Source organism: Micropterus dolomieu, linkage group LG17 (assembly GCF_021292245.1).
Source record: "Micropterus dolomieu isolate WLL.071019.BEF.003 ecotype Adirondacks linkage group LG17, ASM2129224v1, whole genome shotgun sequence".
Classification (NCBI taxonomy): Eukaryota; Metazoa; Chordata; class Actinopteri; order Centrarchiformes; family Centrarchidae; genus Micropterus; species Micropterus dolomieu.
The window spans coordinates 8,021,063-8,039,241 of NC_060166.1; positions in this window are offsets into that span (position 1 = coordinate 8,021,063).

Consider the following 18,179-nt stretch of genomic DNA (forward strand, 5'->3'; position numbering starts at 1 on the left):
ATAACATTTTCATTTCTGCACAGCTTTTTTCTGTATTTTGCAGTCTTCAAGGGTAAAATGAGAACACAGTTAGCTGCTACTGGTAGAATCATTTCTTCCATACTCCTATTTATTAATTCAAATAATGTGTTTGCACAGTAATGTAGCGCAGAAAACTGATGTTTTAAAGGACAAACAATAAGGGGAAATGAAACCCTTGTGTCAGATTGGCTATGCCAACAAATAACTGTCTCAATCCTATATTTGTTCTTTAGCATGTTCTTAAGCCTGATTCTTGGAACTTACAGGCCCTAAATAACAGACCATAATCGTCTAATTAATTCTCTTTCTGCTGCTCCCTCTTAAATCCACACTCAACTCTGCATACAGACGTTAGTCAAATCAAAGCTTCTTCTAAATCTTCCAGCTGACCTCTAGAAATCCTCCACTTTCATATTAAATACTCTCCCTGTGCTCTCTCATTAGAAACACACACTCACTAAAAAGCATGCCTGTAAAACATAAGAACCTCAGTGCCTGTGTATGTCAGCCGTCAGTTTTGAAGTGGACTGATGAAGAGGAGCTTTAAGATGGACTCCACACAGAGGACACCTAAACTGGTCAGTCAGGTCCATTTACTGGGATAAACAGGGCTTTACTTAGCATGAGACCAGATATGTATCTGTCTGTGTGCTGCCAGCACCCTGTGCCCTAAGGGGTTAGCATGTGCTTGCATGCTTGCATGCTTGCGTGTGTACTTGTTTCACTATAATCGTGAGGTCCAAAAACTGGGATTCTACTATACTTGTGGGGTCCAACCAACTTTGGGGGGATCAAAATACTGGACCCCACAAGTTTAAAGAGCTATTTGAAGATTAAGACTTGGTGTTAGGGTTCAGGTTAGAATTAGGTTTAGGTTAGGGTTAGGGTTAAAGTTAGACATGTGATGGTAAAGGTTAGGGTAAGGGGCCAGAGACGTTCAAACTAAAACATAGAGATAGGGAGCGCAAGAAGGGACTACAAAAACACTTTAACCAGGCAACAGACACGTTTCATTTTGTCCTTTCCTCAAGTTACTCACGGAATTAGCATTAATTAGTGACTAGTGGATAAGACGTCCAGGCAACAATTAGTACTACTTAGAGGTTTTGTGCATGCACATGGGATAGAGATTAGGAGGGTTAGGGTAAGGGTTAGACTCTGCTATGGATTTGCACTACGGTAGCATTTTTCGACATTAATCCTGAGAATACAGGCTAAAAATGAGAAGCTGCTAGCTAAATGTCTTGTTCCCTGCTTTTTGCTAGTAAGAGACGAGAGTTAACCGATTTGCTAGCACGTGAGCTAATAGCGAATCTTTCACATTCACACACTCATTGATTTTCACTTGCAATGTAGGCTGTGTTAAGGAGGGCAGCGCTGCCATACTAGCAGAAGCAAAATTATCCTTGTCCTCACACCAGAGCTTGAGGTTGGCCATTAGGTGTTTGTCACAGTTCAAAGTTAAACCACATTTACCTTAAAAGTCTATTGCTGCCAACTCCCAAGGGGCTATAATACATTTTCTCTTGTGTGTTTTGTCTGTCTTTTCACAAAGGCGAACCAACATGTTGTAAATCTGAAACAAATTAGTGTGAGAAACATTGGACTCTACATTAATCACACTACTCACACTACTCACTACATTGAAGCTAGTCAAAAAAGCCGAACTTGACTCTCAGAATACAAAAACACATTATTCTGTAAGCTTTACTGTATTTGTCTCTCAGTAGTAAACATGTCTTCTTTTTGAGAAGCACTTGATGGTGACACTACAAGCTGTAGCTGTAACCCTAACCTTTAAACATCCAGCAGACACAGTGAACCAAAACAGTATAGTTGCCCCCCCCAAAAAAACAAAAAACAAACAAGGAGACCAAATTGCCCCACACGGATCATGTAACTTCCACTAGTGTTTGTGATGTTTCACAGGTTTTTCCAAACCGTCTAATTTTGAATTAATGAAAATAGGCAGATATCTGTGGCAGCTCAGTGTGGAAAATAATCTATATTGTGATCAGTCCTTTGGGGCCTCTGTGGGGCTGGTTTGGTCCTGGTATTTTAACAAAGGTTTACAGTTACAGTATAAAGCTCTACTGGGAAAACCTGACTTCGTTAGGCAAAGAAAGAGAACATGCTAGTTATGCAGTTTCAGGTCAGGATGAAACAACAACAATCTACAGGTCCTATCTGTTACATACATTTCTTCCTGAGAAACAGATGAACGTGACAGTTGGGACATTACATGTTTCATCAGCTCTGTATAATTACAGGGGCTTTATCCAGCCACAGATCTTTAGACGATAAGCCAGCTTGTAAGAAAGGAGGCAAGCCGGGGCCGGTGCTGGAGGTCGGTTAGGGTGACCAGATGAGAATGGATGAAATTTGGGACAGGGGAGTTGGGGGTGGCCGTGGCCTCCAGTACATTACATTCAGAGTCAACGAACAGAAAAACACGTGAAAGTCAAAACTTAACACTAAAATTAATAATTTTTGTTCATGAAGTCAACTGTCATTAGGAAAAAACACAACGACTGTGTTGTATGGAACACTGTGTTAATCACGATCTGTACAATCAATTTATTTCATTTTATTAATTTCATTCATTTCTATCTGCACGTCTGATTTCTCATAACCTGCATCTGCCTGCAGCTATATTTCCACTGTCCACTTCCCCTTGTATACTTCCCCTGTCCTCGTGAATGCAACTTCCACTATCTTCATCTCCACAAGAAAACAAAAGGGTAAAAGAGCACGTACGTGTTTAACTTAATAATGCTCTTGGCAACAGCCAATGGAGAGTGCCCATCTGTGGGCAACACCAAAGATTGTTTCACAACAATCAGTGTTTAATGTTTCAGGTTTAGCCAAATTCTTTTGACAAACAGGCTCATAATTCGGGACGGCAGGTCACCCTAAGGTCGGTTGATTTCACAGTACACACTGTGATCCCTGGATGGTGTAACTGTACAGAGAACTATTAGCTCAGCATATCGCAGGAGGCTGGAGGTTTAATGTTGATCTAGCTGTATCTTTCTTGCTGTTTGACTGCTGAATCCTTATCAGTCATCTTGTGTCTCCAGGTGTGCTGTTACAGGTAACCAGCAAAGTAAGGACCCATCTGAGCGTACTGGGAAAAGGGTAAAGAAAGTTTTACATTTGACCAGGACCTAAATATCTCTCTGGTTATAGTTTCAAACATTTTAACCTTTAACCAACACTGCACTACCCAGGACACTAGCATTATGTAGAACTTAATGATTGTTGTATCCTCAGGCCCCATCCACACTACTTGTTTTAAAACAAATGCAATCTCCGTCCACACCAGTGTTTTAGCTGCGTATCAGAACTGATCTCCGTCTATACTAAAATGACTGGTAACGCACATCTAGTGGCCGTTCACAAACACTGGGCATGCGCGTGCCGGTGTAAACATGAAGCAGATTGTCTATTCCGTAGTTACAGAAGATTTGGCAAAAGAATAAAGTAACGCACACACCAGATTTTTTTTTTGCATCAATAACGAGCTATGACTGTTACTGAATGTAACACGGGAGTAAAAAGCGGATGTGGCGGTGGAAAACTGGGAGTCGTCGCAAAGTAAATACGGCGACATGAACGGTAACAAGTGTAGGCTATAGGCTAAGTATTATTTGCACGGTACAAGCTATTTAAAAAAAAAAAAGTCAAAATCAAAACCTCTGTCTGTAACATCGTGTTTCTGCTAGCATGACTTGAGACGTGAGCGCCTGCGTCATCATTTCTAAAGTCCTCCGTTTTTGCCCGTCCGCACTAAATCGCGAACTGTAGTTTTAAAACGAAAAACGGGGTGGGCAGTGTTTTCAAACTTCTCCGTTTTAGGTATTATTAGGTCTGGCAGGAGGTAACGTGGCAAAAGGTCTGTTTTAAAATGAACGCGCAGTAGTGTGGATGGGACCTCATTCAGGAAAATTTGACCTAAGTGCTAATGTCAGCATGCTAACATGCTCATAATGACAACTCTATTGTTCAGCATAATGTTTACCATCGTCATGTTTACCATGTTAGCGTGGTAACATTAACTTATTAGCAATAAAGACAAAAAGAAGTTTATTAATTTTTCTGGTATTTGGTAAAATAAAGTACTGGACAATGTTTGTACCAAATTTCTTGGGAATGGATATTTGTCAAGGCATTTCACTCAAAACTTGAAATGTCAAAGTTGATGGCACTAGATGAAAACTCAGAGGATCACTAAAGTCATAAGGCTTTATTGTTGGGAACAATGAATGTCTGTAATAAAGGCTGTGCTAATCCATCAAGTAGATGTTGAGATTTTTCACTGGATATGTGAATAGGCTCTAACTACAGTATAGTGTCACACACTTTGCCAGTCAGAAAAGAAAATCATTTTAGTTTCTTGTCCTTCAATGTTTGGTGTGTGCTCATGACCACACATTTATTCACATGTGTCAGTCAGATGATATGGAGGGCATTGCCTAAGTTTATTAGGGGGGGCTATGTCACAGAATGAGTTTTAAGTTTGCAGCCTGACCTGCTGCATAAACTGGTAACTGAAACTCAGTGGAATGTTCATGTCAAGAGCCGGAAAGGTCCCATTTATGTGTTTGTGTGTGTGTGTGTGTGTGTGTGTGTCACTGCGTCATGTTTTTGTATGTACCTCACAAGACCCTGTGACCAAACCGCTGGCCACACAATTAACTACTACGCACATAATAAATACCTATGTAGCTCTAGTGGAAAATTCACTGTCTTTCTGAGTGTGTTTTGAGAGTGCATGTGTGGTGGCCTTTTTGTTTGAGCTGTAAACTGTCTGTCTCCCCCCCCCATCTAATTTTTCCTTTTTCCTCCTTACCACAAATGCCCCAGTTTTATTTCGTCCTCGCTGTTTTTTCATTCCTCTGTATCTGTCTCTTGACTTCAGCTCGCCGCTAACAGCGCAGCCCTCTTATAATCTTTGAATAATAAACAGCTCTAATGACGGCCTGACCGTCTGGCTCGTCTCTCCTCAGCTGTTGTGACAGATCTTGAATAACACCAGACTGATTTTCAACACAAAGGGTGTTTGGAAAAGCAAAGCAGCTAATTGCCATCACTGTTCTCGCTGACAGACCTTGACTCATGCGGTTTATGTTCAAACTCGACTCTCTGCCCTGCCAGTTTCTCTTGTGAGGTCAGGTTGCAATAAGTCACCAAGTAATAATAATAAAAAAAATAATACATGCAGGAGCTTGGAGGCAATGAGCTCATGCATGCAGTGCGCTGCTGTCTGCCAGCAGCTATGGATGCTGTTGGTTTTCAGTTGAAACACCAAAGTTGCATAAGAGAAAGAGAGAGAGAGAGAGAGAGAGAGAGAGTGAAGTATGATTTATATGACATGCTGCAAACCAACATTTAAGTCAGATTGTAAAACTAGGACTTGTCACTGCATAGCAATGCAGCAAGCGTCATGAAAATGTTCAAGGAAAAAAAATAGATCAGCTCACAGGGGAATTTCTTGGTTGTGTTTTTTTATTGGGAAACTGTTGTTGCTGCTGTGTGTTGAGTGCTGTCACGAGCACAAAGACATTGTAGAGATAAGCATTTGCGACTTATTGGGCAACAAAGTGGGATGTGAATGAGAAGAAGCTGTTTTGCTTCATGACACTCACACAGTATTTTTAACTTCTATTTCTCCCGCTGTTTGTGTTTACATGGAAACTGAAGGGGAATAACTGTAACTGATAGTGAGTGGAGAGTGGAGAGTGGAGACTGGAGTGTGTGTGACAGTGTGTGTGCTCGCTTGTTTACAGCGTCTAACTGCCGCTTGTGCCCACAGTGGCATTTTAGATGTCTTCATTGTGTGCCATACCGTTCGAAATGGTTGGGTCCAGCGGCAAGTTAGAGTGGGTGTTAACCACACACACACACACACACACACACACACACACAGACACTTTTGCAGGGCACGTAGTGTAAACACTCTCAGGGTAGGACTGGGTTTCACAGTGTCATGGATAGTTCAAAGAAGCTGGCATCCGCTGAGGGAAAAAGCAACGGGTCAGATGATGAAGAGGATCTATGGCTACCACGCTCTGCTTTGTATAAGTGTTGTTTGTTGATGTCAACACAGTAAACAGTTGGTCAACTTTTGAAAACTGAACTCCGAGTGGCCTGTTATGCAAGTTGGCTTTCAGCGTACCTCTTACACTCTGAGGTGACATTAGATCTTTCTGATGTCAAGTGGAAATTAATAACATTTGCACGCACTGTTCTGTTTGTGTGTGTTAGCCCTAACGCTTAGAGAAAAAAATACCCCAACTTCACAGCAAGATAATGCAACTTTTGCAAAAGTGGCAATAACAGGACAATGGCATGTTGAATCATGCTTCATTTTCCAAGATTTCTTTCCGTCATTTGCTTTAAACCTGCAATAACAGATTTTTTTGGCCACTTGGAGGCATCAGAAACACATTGTGAACAAAACACTGACATATCCTCTCCTTTTAAACTGATATGGTTAACCCGTGTTAGCAAACTTTGCTTGTTCACACATCCAGCCGTTATGGAGCAACATTAGCATTTATTTGGAGTTGTTCGTGTCCACCTGATGAATGTTAAGTCTAATATTTTCTCTCCTTTTCACTCTGTTTTTGGTCTCTACCAACTACTGAGGGAAATGCTAAATGCTCCGCTAGGTTCACCAGCTAGGCTCTAACTGTGTCAGTCTGCTGTTTGGTGCTGAGCAGGTACTGTACAGTTTTTTAGAGCTTCTTCTCTAAAAACGACGCTATGAGAGGCGTTAAAGTGCACAAAAAACGGAAAATCGGGGTCCGGACCGATAAACAATGAGCTAAAACTCACTGTGAAGCTCCATAAAGCTGAGGGGATAAATCTTGGTCGGTTCATCACTATGAGCAACTCCCGTCACTCGTTTTAAACATTCTTGTTATAAAGATATTGAGTACAGCAGCTTTAAAGACATTATTGTTTTGTGACAGGGGTTGCTTGTAATGACAAACCCAGAGAGAATTATCAGCCAACTTACCTCAGCTTTATGGAGCATTTTAACATCTCAAAGTTAATTATTTTGGTTTTATCCAGCCAGCAATTTTGCTGTTTTTGGCCCTCAGTGGCGTCCCTTCCAGCTGCAACAGGCAACTGTTATCTGCTATAAAATGCTGTTGAATCCACTGTGCACTATGTGCCCAGCACCAAACAGCAAACAGACACAGTTAACAGCTAGCTGGTGGAGCATTTAGCAGCTGGAGAGCCAGGTGTCTTTCTCTGTTTCCCTGAAGTTGGTGGAGATCAAAACAGAGCTCAAAGGAGAGTGAATATTGTACGATGTTTCTGCTGCCCCCACCATGCAGTATGGGTGCAGTAAAGGCTTTTATCTTCACTTTGATGCTACACACCCCATTTTGCAGACTCCATAAACTACATGTCTGCATTAAGGAATGATAAACCTTATAACTCTAATTATATGTTTTTTCTTAACTAACATCTCTTCCAGCTCAGTCATACCAAACCAGGTCTGTCTCCTGTCCAGCTGAAAAACATCAACTTTATCTCAGGCCTCTTCTAATTATGGACGAAAAGACCTTCTTCATCATCACTTCTCCAAGAGTTCGTCCTCTATCTGTATGTGAATAGTTGAGCTGTGACATAAAGATATCTACAGTAGGCTATACATTTTCCAAGACTTATATGGAAGCCTCCTTAAATCCAACCCTCTTAAACCAACATTACAGTGATTAAATTATCAAAAAGCCTTGTCAGCAGGAAGACTAATGATGTCCAAAAAAAAGAGGAGCTTTAAAGATAGTCTTTTCTCCAGCATGTTGTACACTATAATTTAAAAGCAGACGTCCAAATACTACTTAGGTGGAATTCATTGCTGATCCTATGAGTAGGTGATTCAGGATGGATCCATACTGCGAGATGATTTAAATAACTGAAGTGTGTAGAAAAATATTATATGGTGATACAGCATGTAGCAACTGCACAGTAAGCCCTGCTGACACTGGGGTAGGATTCAATTTTATAATGAGGAGGCCAAATGTGGTGTGTGTGTGTGTGTGTGTGTGTATGTGTTTAGATGTCACGGTCAGAGCAGTGCCCCAACAGCGTAACACGGGAAAGGTCAGCAGGACAGATTCCCAGACTGTTAAACAGCAAGTTTCAAGGAAGTACAACCGTTATGTTCTGGCTCTGCATATCTCTGTCTCTTTTGGTGATTCGCACTCACACAGACGCACACGCATGCATGGTGTAAAGACAACGCACGGCTGATTTATTGGCTCTCCGGGGCCCCGATAAAACTCATCCTGAATGACATCATTTGTACTGCCAGAAGATGGAACAGACAGACACTGACTGTGTGTGTGTGTGTGTGTGTGTGTGTGTGTGTGTGTGTGTGTGTGTGTGTGTGTGTGGGAGTTTTCTTTGGCAACACTTGTGTTTTGGTTATAGAAACAACTCATTGTCATGACAGAAACTACTGACATGTTTGTCTCTCCTGTTTTTTCCTGTTTATGGCTCGATGTCTTCACACCCTTCTCTGGTTAGGCTTCTACTTGATTTAATTCATTCACTGATTTGAATGAATGAATCACTTTTTTGAAGATATTTTCAATTTGCTGAAAATGTTACAATTTTCACACTTTAATGTCATTAATGACTTGGGATGTCAAAGTCCCGTTCAACCTGTGTTTGACTTTTAATACCAGACCACATAGTGCTGGGTAAAGAGTCAGGTCTGCAACACTTGTGTGTACACATCACTGCTAAGCCAGTCGATTATTTTAATACCTTTTTAGAAACCTAAACATGGTTGTATAGATTGTTAAGATTAGGGAAAGGTTAAAAGAAACCAAAGGAAATGTTAATTGTTGGTAGAGGACGCAGGTCCATGTTTTGCTGCAACGCAAGGCAACATCATCTGGGAAGGTACTGCATTGGCCAATCAATACAGGCAAGCTCACATGCCTGGTGGATTACTTGGTAACATGATTCAACCATGTATCTTGTCGTGACGGATTATAAAATTACACCCGCCTCGTAACGTCACAAACCGCTGTGCAGTGTTTTGGTACTGAGACTGGATTTCCTGGCTCTTACTGCGTCGTCTCACGGATACTTGAAGCAACTTGCCTCCACCAACAATGTTGAAACATCGCAGTGTTGCTTCCACCGCTGAAACAATGCATCTCAATGTCATGATCCTGTCTGTGTGTCTTGTTTGGGAGTCTGAGTTTAGTTCCATGTCCTTAGTTCATGTTTTGGTTTTCATTCCTGGTCCTTGTTTGTATTATTGTGATTTGGTCTGCTCTGTATTCTGTGTCATAGCTCCTCGTTCTGTGTCTCGGTTTATGTCTTAGTGTTTTGGGTTCTGTCCTGTGTCCAGTATCAGTTATATAGTCTGTTGTGTTTTGGGGTTCACTCATGTCCGTCTCTGTCTTGTCTGTCGTCTAGTGTTCAGTAGCCCTTGTCATGTCTGTTACCCCAGTGAACCCTCTGCATGTCTGTCTCTGTTTTCCCCTGCTCTCTCTCTCTCTCTCTCCCTGCCTGTGTCTCGTTAGCCTCATGTCTTTCACCTGTGTTGCTCCTGCCCTACTCGTTAGTCCCTGTGTATATATACCTGGTGTTTCTGTCTTATCCTTGTCGGATCATTGTATGATGTTTCCCAGTGTTGCTATGAGTTGTCCGGTTGCTCATTTTGGTTTTCTGTTGGACAACCTTTGTTTTGGACTCTTTCAGCCACTCTGTTTGTAAGTGTGCTCGCCTTCTGTTTGTTCAAATAAATCACCTCAGTTCACTGCACCTCCTCTGCCTTGCGTCCTGCATTTGGGTCCTCCAACTTGCTCAACTCTGCCATAACCACAACTGAACGTAACACTCAATGCTGTGCTTTTGACAGGAAATTACACAAGCAGCCCAAGAGGAACACAATTTTAATATTTTCCACTCCAAACGTTGGAACGATCCATTCTGGCCAACAATGTGAAAGGCAACACAAGCAGACGTTGCAAATGGCCCAACAAAATGATTTGCTTTTTAAAATAACAGATTCTGACCTTTGTCTCGTGTTTTTATATATATATATATATGGTTTCACTCATAAGTGGCCTCTCTCCTCTCCTCTTCCCCATTAAGTTGAGGTATAAATCAGTAAGCGGCAGCAGCCTGCAGAGGCCGGAGGGTCAGTGAAAGGTTGATCCAGAAGTATTGCAACCCCCAGTGTTTACAGAGCCCACCATGAGTCACTGGATTACATTACCACTCACAGAGATACAAAGTGATGTGACGCAACGTTACTTATGATCTTGCCTGGGCGAGTGTGGGATTCATCTGGATTTACAGGCTCATGAAAACACCTGCAGAGTTTTATGTTCAACCCTGACACAACACTTAGATAAACTGTAAGAGTCTGAATAAATGTAAATATATTACTATGCTGTGTGCTGCAGAGGTATGTGGTTGTACATATTGTATGAATATCACACTTTGTGTTTTCCAGCTTGAACCAGGGCTCAGGAGTTTATGTGAACATGGGAATAAAGTGTACAGATAGAGAGAGAGATAAGGAGCTGCAGCAGCTCAAGTTCAGAGAAATGTTACTGTGTTCCTGAGTGGTTCTGCACATGTGTGGATTAACCTGCTTGGGAGGCCAGCCCTGGGCCCCTATTAACCTTCATTCCTCTCACTCTCTGTGCAATGAGTAGTCTGTGCTTGAATGCTACCTGGCCACAGGTTTGTTAAACACAAATGAATATACTGTACAGTATGATGGACATAAGCAACAAACATAATATCCTGAAGTGAGTCTAACAACTTTTCGAATAGCAGTTACACAAATTGCATTACATTTATTTTGCCAACATGAACGGCGAGGAGCTCATGTAACCTAAACCTACCACACTGAGGGTTTCTCTGAAGGAAAATGAAAGTGGGGAGGTGGGTCAGAAAAGAAATGACAGAAAAGACCCTGAACAGTGAGGTGAAAACTGCACATGCTAAAATCTATATTTCAGTTCAAAACACATGTGGACACGTGTTGTGAAATTTTTCCCCATTCTGACATCAGGTGTTTTTTCCCAGCCTGTTTTCATTACGTGCTACTATTCATTTTGCATCCAAAAGCATTTTCTTCAAATTCAACACATTCAGTTATGACAAACATATTGTTTACTAATGTACTCTTCTTCAAATTCATGACTTTGTGACCTGTTTTATTTTTGAAAATACAGATTGTTTCTTGCCTTGGTTCTCACAGCAGTATCAGTGGCGCTGGAGTGTTTGACGTCTGTTTGAAGTCAGCAGCTTTGACAAATCGCCTCCTGTGTTTTCAGAAGTGCTCACAGATTACATGTTGCTCTGCTGCTGGCCGGAGCTAATGATGTTGGCTTTCCAAACTTTAGCTTTGAGGAAAAATGGCTCGGCGTGATGGATGTTCTCTAATAGCCCTGCTAATTGGACTCTGTCCGCGTACATGTGAGTGTGCACATTTGGCTTCAGGGTCTGGACAAGGAAAGGGTGATGTAATGCAGAATGCCTCTCTGCCAGCCGAAGGGCTGATCTGGTAACGCTGTGAAGTTTCAATACGGGAGAGTAGCGCGCACGCGTGTGTGTGTGTGTGTGTGTGTGTGTGCAGATTGCAGAGAAAGAACAATTGATGGATATAACTGAGATGTATTTTGGCTCAGTGTGGGTGAATGACATCATCTTGCACTTACACACACACTTGTTTAAGAATCAGTCATCATTTATCAGTGTGTGTTCAAAGTTCACTGGCTCCTGGGGAGAAGTACATGACTTTCTCACACCGTGTGTGTGTGTGTGTGTGTGTGTGTGTGTGTGTGTGTTTTTATTCTTACTTAAGTCACTTAGCCCTTTAGTAACTACATGATAACAGGTGTGAGGGAAAAGATGTCACGAATAGTCCAAATTAGCAAAAATGTTGGCGGTGACAACAAGAAATACGGATGTTGTAAAAACAAACCCCCTGTGCATGTTTTGGTTTGTATGTCTTCTAGGGTTTACTTCCCAAAGTTCATCCAGTTCTTGAGGTCACATCCTCACAGCAGTCCCCAGTATCCTCTCTACTGTTGACATTAAGGGCCTGTCCACTTCCAAGCCTATCTAATCCTGATGGCGTCCCACAGTCAGTCCAGACTCATTCTCTGTGTCTCCTTCAGGCTGCTCACTCCCTCTGACGTCACTCCCCTCCCTGCAGAGTGCATCAGCTGGCCAGTGAGCAGACGAGCTTGGGTTTAAAAGGCTGGCTTTCATGTTTCAGACGAGATGCCACTAAATAAAAATCAGCTGCACTTTCTTTATTTTTCCACTGTGACCCAAAACACTGGGAGTACGTGACATCTAGTTTGTGACACCTGTTAAATGTCACTGCAAACAGACAAGCATTTGATCTCAATTTAGACAGCTTCAGTTTAACTACTTTAAAGCTGCACTGGGACATTTTGCACACTGGTTGCTCCTATAGAGAAGACAGTCTTGATGCATCCCTCTCCTTTTTCTAGGAAAATAGCAGTTTTTCATCAGAGTGTTGCTGTCTGAAAATAAACATAGTTTTGGTTTTATTTGTGCAGGTTTTAAGATATTCCTCTCTGAGATTTCTATCTTCACCCCAATACCATGTAGGTGAATGGACTTTGTTTGTGGGGCTCACAGCATTGAAGACCACCATTTAACACATAGTTATAATGAAAACTGTTCACAGGGACATAAACACAGCATTGTTTCTGGAAAGAGTAGTGGCTCTTTTATAACATCTTGTGTGGATGTTGTGAGCAACACAAACATACCCCTATCAAATATACTGAAGAACTGAACCCAGTGCCATCGCTTGTAGTGTCAGATAATGTCCCACATATTAACAGAATGGTTCGACATTTTGGGAAATACACTTATTTGCTTTCTTAGCTGAGAAGATCGATACCACTCTCATGTCTGTAGCTTAGCATAAAGAACAGTTTGCCTGGCTCTGTCCAAAGTTAACAAAATCTACCTTCCAGTACCTCTAAAGCTCACTGGTTAACAAGTTCTGTCTTGTTTGATTAATTTGTACAGAAGAATGTGTTAAAGCTGTGGTTTTACAAGGGTTTTTTTTGCTGGACTATTTCTCAGCCTGACGCACTAACTTCCTACAGTCGCCACTGGTTGACTGGCCCTCGCAGTTATGACGAGAGAAGAGATCTCTGAGATTTCAGCCTCCACCCAACTATAATGGAAATAAATGTAATTTTGTTTGTGGTGCTGACTAACTAACAAGTCTGAAAAGTGTTGAAAGAAATGAGAAAATGGTGCAATCATGTGTAAATTCACTTGTTTCTAAAATTGTGTTTGATCCTACAAAATCCTCCCTAGTGGGTACTTTGCTCAGGTAAAGCCTGGAGGGTTAGGCACAAGGAATCGCTTGAAAAGTTATTGAAAATAAAGCTCCTCAGAAGTACAGGAACACGTGTGCGTTTGTTGGAGAGTTAGCCGACTTTGCGGTGTTGTAATCATGAGAAGTCAGTGATGTCAGGAGGTTTTTCTGAGTTTTCTGAGAACGTGGGCCCCTTCTCTGTCCATCCCTTCCTCCCTTCCCTCCTCACACCCTCACTCAGTCTGTCTTTTTCTTTCTGTCCTACATCTTCCTCCTGTCTTCCCTGTTACATTTTGGACAGTAGTAATACTCAACGCCTGGATCAGGGGCTGCCTGGAATCTGATAAGAAAAAAAACTCAAAGAGGTTCTTGGAAACATTTGTTGCATAAAAGCTTTTATTGCTGGCTTCAGTTTCATGTACAGTATGATCCACATACAGTGGTGATGGGAAGGCTTAATAGCTCATGTTCAGTAATTTCATCCACATCTCTTGTTAAAACAATAAAGTAATAAATCCCGTTGAGACAGCATGTTGATTAATGTGGAACAGACTTCAGCAGAGAGCAGAGGCTTCTTTGTCCTTCTGGAGGCAAAGATGGAGGATGCTGTGAAAATAAACCAAACCTTGACACTGAAAGTGACCCCGCATGATTGTTTGATATTCCTGATGCGCAAATCCCATCCTGTTTCTCTCTGTAACCTGCTCAAAAATGTATGCCTAACCTTCTCCCCCCCGGCACTCTGCCTGGATCGGTTCAAATCTCAAGTTTCTGTCATCGTTCCTCCGCCTCCCTTCATCTGTGCTCCATCAACCATCCTCCCCCGAGTTCACCAGAGACTCTCACACTACATTGCTTACCTTTCTTCACATTGTCATCCTGCACCTACCCATTCCCCTGTCGTGTCATTATGGAACCTCAATTGACTGGTCACTCAGCAAACCCAGCAAACATGCCTTCTTGGGGCCTGTGTGGGGCCCCTGTGGGCAGAAAATTGGGCTTAGTGCGGGCAGTCCCGCATTTCACGCTGGTAGCTGTGGGTTTACTATGGGCACACTCTCCGTCTCCTGTCACTTTAGTCGACCAAAAGCTCATATACTGTCAAACCGCGGTAGCTTTAGCTTTAGATCTTAGCTGACAGCACCAAACACACTAACAATACACCGTACCGTGGACTGCAAAGCACAGTATGAACTCAACATGTGAAGGGCTTTTAACAGTGTGTGATATATTAATACTATAAATACATAAATGGAGTCTTTCAAGAACACGAAAGCTGTGTCTAATTTCAGGAGCAAACTAATGTTACATTCAAGTGCTCCTCATTAACACATAGTATAAAAGGTTTATTGCAGGCGGTTTCCCTCAAATGGCCAAGAAAGTGTTTTTGTCACTATTTTGAATTCATTTATTGAGCGCCTCTAGGCTCATAAAAGTTGTCTTCAACCCAGTAACCACATTTATTCTTACAGTTACAAAAACAACAACCATTATCATTGACTTTTATGTCTGTTCACATTCTGCTGTCATTGTTGCAGACCTCTGACTTAATGCAACCTTCATCTTAAATGTGGACCCAAAAAGTTTGAATGCCCCTGACCTAGAGCGTCTGTAATGTTAAAACTGGATTACTGTTATGCCTGTCAAGCTTTTCATTCTCATACGGCTGCAGTTTACCATGACCTTTGCAGACCATCGCTCAAAACTCACAGTACTTTTTTAAACAATGAGGAAGAAATAAACAATGAGGAGGACAAAGGCAGCTTCTCTTTTTTATTTGTAGTCAAACCCCACTGACTTTAATGAAAGGTTTTTGGCTTCTGCATCATCTGCTAGTTTGGCAAGGCTACTGAGTCACAAAAAAAATTACTATATAAACTATTAGGGATTAAGTTGCCAAGTATAGAATGTATCTGTAGGGAAAGAATGATAATTAGGCAGAAAACATTTTAGGTGACTAGAGGCTCCCCTTGCCTCTATTTGAACTGTTGCCATCTGGGCCTATATTGCCTCCCTCTACTCACTAAAAAGAGATCAAAATTTTCATTTGTGCCTCAGGCCATTAAGTTTTTAAACATGTAAGGCATATATAGTAAATATGCAGGATGTTCATCTGGTCTGGCCTGCCTAATATGTAGCAAGGTGCAGGGTATGTGTATCAGTTTGTTTTGTTGGTTCTCTCTTTGCCTGTGATTGCGCTGCAACGTAATTTCCCTATGAGGACAAATAAAGACAGATTGGCTGTTGGCTACATTGACAACATATTATTACTTGTAGCTAGCTAGAGTAAGCTAATGATAAAGCTAATGCTGTTTTCAGCTGAAATTTTTAGATGATTCATTTTAAAACGAGATACTTGTAAACAACTCCTAAACACATGATGGAAACATACTGGATATGCTAAAAGACTGAGGCTAAAATGTCCCACGCAAAAGTCAGCATCCTGGCCACTTGATCCATGGACATAAGGAGCAGCGATGTTTGTTTGTTGCGTGGTAGAACTATTTAGCCCTTATGTTATCCTACAGTATTTTAAGTAAAAATGTAATGAAATGTTTTTTGTTCTAACATAACCCTTGTTTGTTAAAACTAAAAAAACTAAAAAAATTAACTAAAACAAACACAAAAACAAACTAGCAACATAGCAAATATTAACACTCACTCTATCAGCACTCTAAACTCTGCTAACTTGGCTATTTATCTAAGGTAACCTGTAATCTCACATAATAATAATATAATAATAATAGAGCTAATGGCAGGCGCCTTGCATTTAGAAATAAGATTACTATTTTCGGTAGTAAGATAGTTTGTCGGCAACGCCAACGTTTGCAGATTAATCCACTCCTAACACTTGCACTGTTGTTGTTTTTTGGTCACAGTTGCTAAGCTATGATTGGACAGTTGCTGTTTGTTTAGCTAATGGTCAATTGAGCCTTCTCACAGCAGCATCCCTTAACAATCTCATTTTATTTAGACTCATATACAAAAAGGACTGTATGTTGACATTATCTTGCTCTTTATCTGGGTGTCTGTACTGGCACCAAGTCTATACTTTGCCAAAACACTTGTAGAGCTTAATCACACAATAATAGCAAATTTGTACTAATTGCTCTGAAAAACAACGCATTTCTTTCTCTTTCGTTCACTCTCTCAGCTCCATATGCAGTTAATTAAAGTTGTGCTTTGACGTGTCAATGACATCATGACTTGGCTGCCGTCCCCACGGCCCTGTTTAGGCATGATGGGTTCCCATGGAAACTCTGATGTCATGGGGGGGTCGGGGCAAGGCGAGTTGGAGTAGGTGATGTTTTTAGGTCTGTTTTCAGGTGAAATGTGATGTCTGTTAACACACGGACAGGCAGCAACAGTGCTGTGTGTCAGCAGACTGGGATCAACGCCAGCAGGTAGCCTGTCTTTCAACCTAGAGACTCATACAATGGACTGCCTCGCATGATCTGCTGCGTGTTATTGCGTCTCACTCTTGGTTTCAGTGCCAAGCTGTGATTTTACAGTGTGAGTTAAAGACTGATGTAAAGAGAAATTACCTGGCTGGATTCCCTGGGAAAGTGTTCCCACTGAGAGAAATGGCCATAAATAGACTAAAAATCTACCCTTTCACAAAGTGCAAATGCTTACGAACACTGCTGCCAAGAAATTAATTTCACACATGGTGTGTGGTTTGAGAAGATTGATGATGACTCTCATATTTGTATGTCAAGTACAGAGCAGGCGGCCTGATTAGCTAAGCACGTAGCATAAAGACTGTAAGCAGGGGGAAACAGTTAGCCCGGCTCACTAATTACCATGTTGTTCCTCATTTGTTTATTCTGTACACACATCAAAGTGTAAAAACAACAAGATTTGTACTTAGTCAACTTCAGTGGTGCTGGTATGTGTACTTTGTTACCAGTGTTGGGCAAGTTACTCAGAAGTTGTAATAGGTTACTAGTTACTTATTACTAATTAAAAAAGTAACAATATCACTTTTATAAATATATCACCTTTGAACTACTGTTTTTCTGCACATGCATTAGTAAGAGACGTATTGAGTATTTTTACAAAACATACCGCATTGCTTAACGCCACTCTCTCCCGATGAGTCCAAGCATCACTGGCAGTAGCGGTCGGAGTTCGTTTCTAAAGGTTTCACGTTGCTGTGCTGCTTCTGCAGATGCTTCAATAAATTAAATGTAACGGTTGGAATTGTTGGCGGTTGAAAGCTTTTTGCTGGTCGCAGAAAGTTTAAAACGGACGACAATGTTCTTTGCATTTTAGACTGTGACACAATAATGGTGATACTAACAGCTGTGGAAAGCACATCTCTCTCCCTCGTTCTCCATTCTTCCTTTAGCTGACTTTAACAACATATGGTCCGAGTAGTATATAGCTGCAGTACCAGAGGCTGCAGTTTCAGGGCTGCAATCCTAGGACCGGAACTGCATTTGTAGGATCCTTGTTATCCTTGTACTTTGATACTGCCAGCTAGCTATGTTACTCTTGACAGCCCCCTGAAGCCAATTACCCTTACCCTAACCATCACAGGGTGTGTGCCTAAACTTAAGTTATTGATTATATACATGTCAGCCGGTACACCCTCATGGCCGACGTGCTGGCAGACAGGGTAAACCACCTTTGTGTTGCTGTGCATTACCACCACCCATCCACTAGATGGAGATGTCGCAAAAGAACTACGATCCTAGAACTGCGGTCCCAGGATTGCGCGTGTTCTGAAACTGCAGCCTCCGCTACTGCAGTTATATAATATTGGCGCATAGGCACATTCACGTAAAGG